Source organism: Symphalangus syndactylus, chromosome 4 (assembly GCF_028878055.3).
Source record: "Symphalangus syndactylus isolate Jambi chromosome 4, NHGRI_mSymSyn1-v2.1_pri, whole genome shotgun sequence".
Lineage (NCBI taxonomy): Eukaryota > Metazoa > Chordata > Mammalia > Primates > Hylobatidae > Symphalangus > Symphalangus syndactylus.
This window is the reverse complement of record NC_072426.2, coordinates 83121065-83131115: the sequence shown is the minus strand read 5'-3', so window position 1 is coordinate 83131115 and position 10051 is coordinate 83121065.

The window sequence follows — 10051 nt, the reverse complement described above, 5'->3', positions numbered from 1 at the left end:
TTATGAGTTTTATTATTTATTTATAATAGTTTTTCTTTTATAAAAATAATTTATAAAAAAAATTTTCTTTTATAAAACCATTTCATTAAATGAGTGATTTATTTTACGTGGATAAAATAACTATCAGTATAAAAGTATTCTTTTAGGAGATTAAGGACCCTGTTCCCCAGGTGTAACCAGAAACCACTAAGGCATTTGGGAGGCCACATACTGTGTAGAAGCTCAGTTCAGACTGATGCTGAACCCTGGTAAACAACTAGCACCCAACCCAGGTGGACTCTGCAGCCCTGGGGTAACAGACTCTGCTAAGAGTACCAGAAGGCTAACTTAGTAGCTGTGAGGGGCCCCTTCCTCTACTTAAGGTTGAATGAACTGGAGAGCTCACTGCCCCGTTCCTGTAAGAAATGAAATGTTGATGGAGACAGCTGCCTTCAGACAAAGAGGGCAGTACATTCATAAGAGGGAATGGCTAAAAGTTAGCAGAGGAGCTATGCAAATGGGGGTTGAAGGCATGCTTTTTAAGAAGGGTGGATATAAGTAGATGAAAAATACTTTCATCTGTGTTATGAATAATTCAGTATTTCCTCCCGTATCAAGAAAACACGTGTTTTAGACACTTAAAATATAAGAACTGCCTTACAGAGGTAGACTGCTGAGAAATGGACCATAGCATATTTATTCTGCAAACAAATATGAATGCTTAGGGCCTACTTGATGTAGTGTACTATGCTTTTTAAACCAAGACTATAAGTAGAAGTAAGTCTCATTCTAAGTTTTACTGAAGATTGTGGTGAAAGTTAAGTCTTTTTACTAGTTTTCAATAACTGACAGCTGAACTATTTTAATTCAACAAGTTATATCATTATATTGAGGGGCATTTCTTTATGCTTTAAATTCTTATACAGACACATTCCAAATTTTAGAGACATTGTATCTGTCTTTGCATTTCCAGTAATTAGCAGAGTAGATTGCATGTAGGTACTGGTTAAACATTATTTGAATAAATCGATGCATTGGACAACTTAACCATGATTTTTTGTGTTTTTTTTTTTTTGAGATGGAGTCTTGCTCTGTCACCCAGGCTGGGTGCAGTGGTGTGATCTCGGCTCACTGCAACCTCTACCTCCTGGGTTCATGCGATTCTCCTGCCACAGCCTCCCGAGTAGCTGGGACTACAGGTGCCCACCACCATGCCTGGCTAATTTTTGTATTTTTAGTAGAGACGGGGTTTCACCATGTTAGCCAGGCCAGTCTTGAACTCCTAACCTCAAGTGATCTGCCCACCTCGGCTTCCCAAAGTGCTGGGATTACAGCCGTGAGCCACTGCACCTGGCCTATGATTTTTTAAAAAAGGCATTTACATTGTTTTATTTAGCTAAGCCCATTTTCTGTGACGAAGTTCAGTTTCTGGATTTTTTAAAAACAGCATTTAGTTTTAACAGCACTAAAAGTTTTAAATTTTTAACTTTTGGCTATGTGTAATATTTTCAGGTTATATTTAATGTAATCATTCTAAAAAGGGAAATCCAAATACTCAGGTGTTCTTAAAATCCTATCAGTGTAGCTGTAACTTGTGGAGACAATTATTTTTTAAAAGACAGGAATTCATTTTCTCATATATGTTTAATGTGATTTTTTTTTTTTTTTTTTTTTTTTTTTAGACGGAGTCTCACTCTGTTACCAGGCTGGAGTACAGTGGCATGATCTCAGCTCACTGCAACCTCTGCCTCTGGTTCAAGTGATTCTCCTGCCCCAGCCTCCTGAGTAGCTAGGACTACAGGTGCGCACCACCACGCCCAGCTAATTTTTATATTTTTAGTAGAGACGGAGTTTCACCATGTTGGCCAGGATGGTCTCAGTCTCTTGACCCCGTGATCCACCTGCCTCGGCCTCCCAAAGTGCTGAGATTACAGGCGTGAGCCACCGTGCCTGGCCTATGTTTAATAAGTTTCTAAGCCATCAAGATGAATACTCAAATTTTGCATCTAGTCATGTTTTTCAAAGTGTAAGCCGTCTACCACTCCTGGAACGTGAGATAATTTTAGGTATTACATGGGTGAACATTTGTAATAATTATCTATTTTAATGTATTAGAAAATGTAAATTTAAGCAGTTTAAGTTGAAAATAAAATAAAAGATTTAAGTTAAAAATGTTGGTTTAAAATTGGCAAGGATTAATATAGCAAAAATCATAAAAATAAAACTGAATGAAATTTAAGGAATGAAGGCATGATATTTTAAGTTTTCTTTGAAAATTAAGTTAAACTTTTGAAATGGTTGATGAAACTAATATACATGGCTTTAGAAAAACTAAGGATTAAAAAGTAAAATTTTATCATTGATACCCCCCTCCAATTTCTTCTAATAATCAATTTTAGTTTTTCTAGTTGTTACCATCAAAACACTAGCCAGTATATTTTAGACATTATTTTATTCCACTCTACTATTAAAAATGAGGAATTAGCTTAACAACACATTACCTCAAAACTTCCTAATTTTTGTCAGTGTATTAGTCTTTTCAGGCTGCCATAATGAAGTACTATAACCTACAGAAATTTTTCTCACAGTTCTATAAGCTAGAAGTCTCAGATCAAGATCCAACAGGGTCAGTTTCTGGTGAGGGCTCTCTTCCTGGCTTGCAGACAGCTGCCTTCTTGCTTTGTCTTCACATGGCCTTTGTTCAGTGTGTACACACAAAGTGGGTTGTGGGTGGGAGAAGAGCATGAGTGCTATCTGGTGTCTCTTCTTATAAGGACACTAGTCTTGTCAGATCAGGGCCCCACCCTTGTTACTTAATTTAATCTTAATTACTGTCTTACTCCAAATATAGCCACACTGGGGGTTAGGGCTTCAAAATGGAAATTTTGAAGTGGGGGGCACACTCATTCAATCTGTAACATACTGTCCGTGGCCTGCCAAAATCTATGTTCTTGCCACATGCAGATATATTCCCTTCCATCCCAACCACACTAAAAGTCTTAACTTGTTTAAGTATCAACTCTAAAGTCTAAAATCCAAAGCCTAATTTAAGCATAAATCAGGTATGACCGAGACTTTTGGTACCATTCATTCTGAGGCAAAATTCCTCTCCAGCTTTGAACCTGTGAAACCAGACAATATGCTCTTCCAAAACACAATGATGGGATGGGCATAGGAAAGACATGCCATCTCAGAAAGGAGAAACAAGAAAGAAAAAAAGGATGACAAGTCCCAAGCAAGTCCCCAAACCTGGCAAGGCAAATCCCATTAGGTCTTAAGGCTCTAGAATTATTATTTTTGGTTTGATGCTATGCCCTCCAGGCCCGCTTGGGTGGCACTGTCACCCTTATGGCACTGGGCCTCAGCCTTGTCCCTGAGGCATTGGGCAGTGGGATCCTGGCCTCCCCTGAGTGAAAAGGCCCCACCCTTTGAAATGGAGGAGGAACTAGCCCTGACTCTTAGGCCTGTGGTGAGAATGGCAGGCTGTGGTTCACGGACAATATTTGAATCACTTTTGGGGCCATTCTTCACTTTTTAAAAGGATAGCTCATGCTCACAGCCAGATAGCTCTGTTGTCTGTTTCTGTAGAATCTGAGAAGTCCTAAAGCCTTCTTTCATTCCATTCTGATTTTTCCTGTCCCCTTTAGTCCCGGCTGGCAGTATCTCTGCTGGTACAATCCCATCTCTGTTCTTGGCTTCTGCTCAGGTGGCTGATTAAATCTGTAGTTCACACCCACACTAATGTTATCAAATGGTTGTTCAGCCACATCTTTAATGTTCTCTTCAAAACAAGCTTTCTCGTTTCTTTGCAATACGGATAGGCTTGAGAATTTTCTATATCTTCAAGTTCTAGTTTCTTTTTGCTTAAAATTCCTTCACTTTATCTCCTTGCATTTTAAGTGGTAGAGAAACCAAGTTGCTCCTTCAATAGTTTGCTTAGAAATCTCCTTAACTAAATTTAGATCCAATTTCATTGCTCACAATTTCTGCCTTCCACAAAACACTAGAACACAACTATTTCTTTCTTTCTATCTTATAACAAGAATCTCCTTTGTTTCTATTAAGCTGTTCTGCATTTCTACCTAAGACTTCACCAGATGGGCCTTTAAAGTCCATCATGCCCATGAACATTCTGTGGATGATGATATATGTATACTGTAAGAATATGGAGGCTTTCTCTCTGGCTCTCCCCTTTTCTTTCTGAGCCCTTATAAGAGTTACTTTTAATCCAATCACCTGTTGGACCATAGCTATCAACAGTCCTTCAGGACACTATAGACTTTTTTTTAGCATGCAAGTTAAAACTCCTCCAGCCTCTCACCATTACCCAGTTCCAAAGCCACTTCCACATTTTTAGGTATTTGTTACAGAAATACCACACTTTTTGGTACCAAAATCTGCATTTATCTGCTCAGGCTGCCACAACAAAATACAGTTGGTCCTCCATATCTAAGGGTTCCACATCCATAGATTCAACCAACTGGGGATAAAAATATTTCAGTTAAAAAAGGATATTTGCATCTATGTTGAACATGTACAGACTTTTTTCCCCCTCTCATTCTCTAAAGCAGTGTAATTACAAGAGGATGTGCATAGGTTATGTGGAAATACTATGCCATTTTATATAAGAGACTTGAGCATCCACGGATTTTGGGTTCTACAGGGGGTCTTAGAACCAATCCCCCATGGATACCAAGGGGGTATCCATGAGTGGCTTAAACAACAGAAATTTGTTTTCTCACAGTTCTGGATTCTAGAAGTCCCAAATCAAAGTCCAGCAGGGTTCTTTGTGGGTGAGGACTCTCTTCCTGGCTTGCAAATGGCAGCCTCCTTGCTATGTTCTTACCTGGCCTTTCCTTGGTACATGTGCAGCAGAGTGAGGGGCAGTGGGGAGAGAGCAAGCTCTTCAGTGTTCTTTCTTATAAAGATATCAGTCCTATTAGATTAGAGCTCTACTCTCATGACCTCTTTAGCCTTAATTACTTTCTTACTCCAAATACAGCCACGCATGGGTTAGGGCTTCAATATAGGAATTTGTGGGAGGGGGGACATACACATTCAGTTCATAAGTCAGTTATTTCAAATTCCCTATTCTACTGCAGTTAGACTAGTCCATGTTACCATAGTTTTTACCTGAGCTATTGCAATAGGTTCCTACCTAGGCTCCCTGAATTACTTCTATGCCCTTTACAACCTGTTTCTACACTTAGCCAGAGTGAGCTTACAGAAACAAAACTTTGAGCACATCAGTGTTTGAAATATTTCAGGACTTCCTTTGTTCTTAGAATAGACCCTATGTTACTCCGTTTGGCCTGCTATAACAGAATACTATAAAAACAACAGAAATGTATTTCTTACAGTTCTGGAGACCAGGAAGTCCAGTATGAAGACACTAGCAGATCTGATGTCTGGTAAGGGCCTACTTCTTCATAGGTGACCATATTTTCATCTTGTCCACATGGTGGAAGGCACAAGGGGCCTCCATCCTGGGTCTCTTTTTTTTTTTTTTTTTTTTTTTTTTTTTTTTTTTTGAGACGGAGTCTCGCTCTGTCGCCCAGGCTGGAGTGCAGTGGCGCGATCTCGGCTCACTGCAAGCTCTGCCTCCCGGGTTCATGCCATTCTCCTGCCTCAGCCTCTCTGAGTAGCTGGGACTACAGGTGCCCGCCACCACACCCGGCTAATTTTTTTTTTTTTTTGTATTTTTAGTAGAGACGGGGTTTCACCGTGGTCTCGATCTCCTGACCTCGTGATCCGCCCGCCTCGGCCTCCCAAAGTGCTAGGATTACAAGCGTGAGCCACTGCGCCCGGCCCGTCCTGGGTCTCTTTTATAAGGGCTCTACTCCCATTAATGAAGGCTCTGCCCTCATTACCTAATCACTTCCCTAAGGCCCCACCTCAAAATACCATCACACTGGGAATTAGATTTCACCCTAATGAATTCAATGAGTTTTGGGAAGACATAAACATTCAGTCTATGGCAGAGCCAAATCTTTAACCTTTCCCCTTCCTAGTAAGGCTTCTGTTGTCTAGCCCACTCTTACTTCTCCAGCCTCATCTTGCACTATTTCCCTAGGCTTCCTGGGATTTGCCCACATTCACTTTCTTTTAGCTTTTCCAGCCTGTTTTCTCTTGTTAACACCCACTCTTCTTTCAGATGTCAACTCCATCATTACTTCCTGAAGGAAGCCTGCCAGGAAATATTCCTATCTGGGTCAGTGCCTTTCCTCTTGAAACCATTTTCCTTCCCTGAAAGGAAATCCAAATCCACAACAGGTTTAATTGTGTGAGCCTTTGAGTTGGACAAGATGGCAAGTCCATGAAAGCAGGAATTGCTCTCCTGCCCATCTATCCATCCATGCTCCCAAGCCATCACCAGGCACTGTGCTTAGGCCTTCAATAAATATTTGTTGAATGAATGAAAAAGCTTTTAAGAATGTATTAAGTCTCGGCTGGGTTTGGTGGCTCACGCCTGTAATCTCAGCACTTTGGGAGGCAGAGGCGGGTAGGTCACCTGAGGTCAGGTGTTCGAGACCAGCCTGGCCAACGTGGTGAAACACCATCTCTACTAGAAATACAAAAATTAGCCAGGCGTCGTGCCAGGTGCCTGTAATCCCAGCTACTCAGGAGGCTGAGGCAGGAGAATCGCTTGAACCCGGGAGGTGGAGATTGCAGTGAGCCAAGATCATGCCACTGCCCTCCAGCCTGGGTTACAGAGCAGGATTCCGTCTCAAAAAAAAAAAAGAAAAAAAAAAAGGGCGCGGTGGCTCATGCCTGTAATCCCAGCACTTTGGGAGGCTGAGGCGGGCGCATCACAAGGTCAGGAGTTCGAGACCAGCCTGGCCAGCATGATGAAACCCCGTCTCTACTAAAAATACAAAAAATTAGCTGGGCGTGGTGGTGTGCGCCTGTAATCCCAGCTACTTGGGAGGCTGAGGCAGGGGGATCGCTTGAACCCAGGAGGTGGAGGTCGCAGTGAGCTGAGATCGTGTGAAGACTCCATCTCAAAAAAGAAAAAGAATGTACCAAGTCTTTTTTAGTGATCTATCCACTTAAAGTAGTATCTGTTAGCCCTAAAGCATATTACGTTCTGTTAAATTATAGCCTTTTCTGCCTTTTTTTTAGGTTGACTTAAAATCTGACACTAATAAAGTTAAAATACATTTTTTAGAAATATTTACTGAAGATCTAATTAGTATGAGAGTATGATATCTTTTCTGTAATCCAAGATCACTAAACCTGTGATAGGCAAAGGTTCATTTTCTAAACATAGAGATAAAACTGATTCCTCTTAAATTCCTTCATTTGTCTAAAATTATGCCATAGTTTATTTTGCTTTTTAATTTCCTTTTTTTTTGAAGCTCATGGGTTTTTGTTTTCCCATTACTTTTCTTGTTTATTAATGTCATTGGAAAAATATACCTGGATCTTATCATCAGATTAAGACTGTCCCTATTAAGGCTACTAATCATATAATTAGTATATTGAGAATTACTCTTCTTGAAGACATTCTTCACATAATCATTTGACTTTTATCTTAGTTTAGTATTCTTATAATTTATGTTGAAATACTTTCAACTTTATAGAAAAGTTGTAAGTGCAGAAAAAGAACTTTCTTGGTCCCCAGCTATTAATATTTCACCATATTTGCACTCTCTGTCAGCACGTGTTTAGCAATTACCATTAACCTTTTTCTGAACCAAAGAGTAAGAGGCAGACATCATGCTCATCCATCTCTATGTATTTCTAGTATGTGTTTTCCCTGAACAAGGATACACTCTTAGCTAACTGCTCCTTTCTTTCTTTTTCCCCCTTCCTTTCCTTTCCCTTCCCCCTTTTCCCTCCCCCATCTAGTCCCCTGGGAACTGGCTTTTGTTTATAATTTCTCATATCCATCTCCACTCCTCAGGTTCCCTCTCTACCAGCCTCAGAGTATCCTTCTTTGCAGACTTGGGGGTTGGGAGGTAGAGTGGGATCCCAGTTTTGGGGAGAAGAGGGTCTCCCTTAGGTGACATTGAGCTTCGACTTCTGTCTCCCTGGCTTTGAGAAGCCATGGGAGCCAAAGTCACACTACTTGGTTTGTCACATGTACATGGGACACAGGATTTCAGTGCTCTGTGTACCACTTTGGATGCATGCTTTCACTTAGATTTTATCCCAGTGATTCTTGAGAGTTGTCCCAGTTCTTTGATTCTTTAAGCATATATACTTTTAAATTTTTTTATCCAGCATTTTTAGTTTGAGGAGTGGCTCAATTAACCTATTTAGCCTTATTCCTAGAAATTTTTTATTTTAATTGACTTTTTTCCAATTCATGCTCTTGGATTCTTCGTCAGCCATAATTTCTTTCTTTTGTACTGTTGGTTGTTCTCAAATGTTTGAGAATTTTGTACATAGCAAGGAAGTAAGAATATGACTGATTAGCATGGGTGGGGCCTAAGGATAAGAGTGGAAGTATTGCTTAACTTATATGTACTTGGTCACTACGCTTTATTAGGTAATCTTTTGCAAATTTATTCATTCAGATGTTTATGGAGTGCCTCCCAGGTGCAAGGGGCTGTAATTAGTGTTTGGAATATAGTAGTAAATTAGGCAGGTAGAGTTTACATTGCAATATAGGCAGACTTTAAACAACTAAGTGTGTCCTTATATAATTATAATTTTGATAAATATTATAAAGGGGAAGTATGCAGAGCTATGCAAATATGCAACACAGGCACCTGACCTAGTACAGGATTCTTGAAGTTGAAACTTCTGAAAGAGTAATGAGGCCGGGCGCGGTGGCTCACGCTTGTAATCCCAGCACTTTGGGAGGCCGAGGCGGGCGGATCACGAGGTCAGGAGATTGAGACCATGGTGAAACCCCGTCTCTACTAAAAATACAAAAAACTTAGCCGGGCGTGGTGGCGGGCGCCTGTAGTCTCAGCTACTCGGAGAGGCTGAGGCAGGAGAATGGCATGAACCTGGGAGGCGGAGCTCGCAGTGAGCTGAAATTGCACCACTGCACTCCAGCCTGGGCGACAGAGCGAGACTCCGTCTCAAAAAAAAAAAAGAGTAATGAAAATTAGCTAGGAATGTGGTGAGGGAGGTGATGGGGGAGAGGCCTAGGAGAAAAAATATATATAGTTGGCCCTTCGTATCTGTATTAATCCATTTTCACACTGCTGATAAAGACATACTCAAGACTGGGCAATTTACAAAACAAAGAGGTTTATTGGACTTACAGTTCCACATGGCTGGGGAGGCCTCACAATCATGATGGAAGGTGAAAGGCACCTCTCACATGGCAGCAGACAAGAGAAGAGTTTGTGCAGGGAAACGCCCATTTTTATTCACTTATTATTATTATTGAAATGGAGTCTTACTCTGTCACCCAGGCTGGAGTGCAGTGGCACAATCTCAGCTCATTGCAACCTCCCCTGCAAGATTCAAGTGATTCTCCCACCTCAGCCTCCCGAGTAGCTGGGACGACAGGCATGCGCCATCATGCCTGGCTAACTTTTTTGTACTTTTAGTAGAGACTAGGTTTTGCCATGTTGGCCAGGCTGGTCTCAAACTCCTGACCTCAAGTGATCTGCCCACCTCGGCCTCCCAAGGTGCTGGGATTATAGGTGTGAGCTACCACGCCCGGCCAAAACTCCCATTTTTAAACCACCAGATCTTGTGAAACCTATTTACTATGTGAGAACAGCAAGGGAAAGATCCGCCCCCAAGATTCAGTCATCTCCCACTGGGTACCTCCCACAACACTTGGGAATTACGGGAGCTACTAGATGAGATTTGAGTGGGGACACAGAGCCAAATCATATCAGTATCCATGGGTTCCATGTTCATGGATTCAACCAAGGATTGAAAATATTTGAAAAAAATAGATGGTTGCATCTGTACTGAACACGTACAGGATTTTTTTCTTGTTGTTATTCCCTAAACAACACAGTATAACAACTATTTACATAGCATTTATGCTGTATGAGGTATTATAAGTAATCTAGAGAAGATTTAAATTATACAGGAGCATGTTTGTAGGTTATGTGCAAATACTATACCATTTTATATAACAGACTTAAGCATCTGT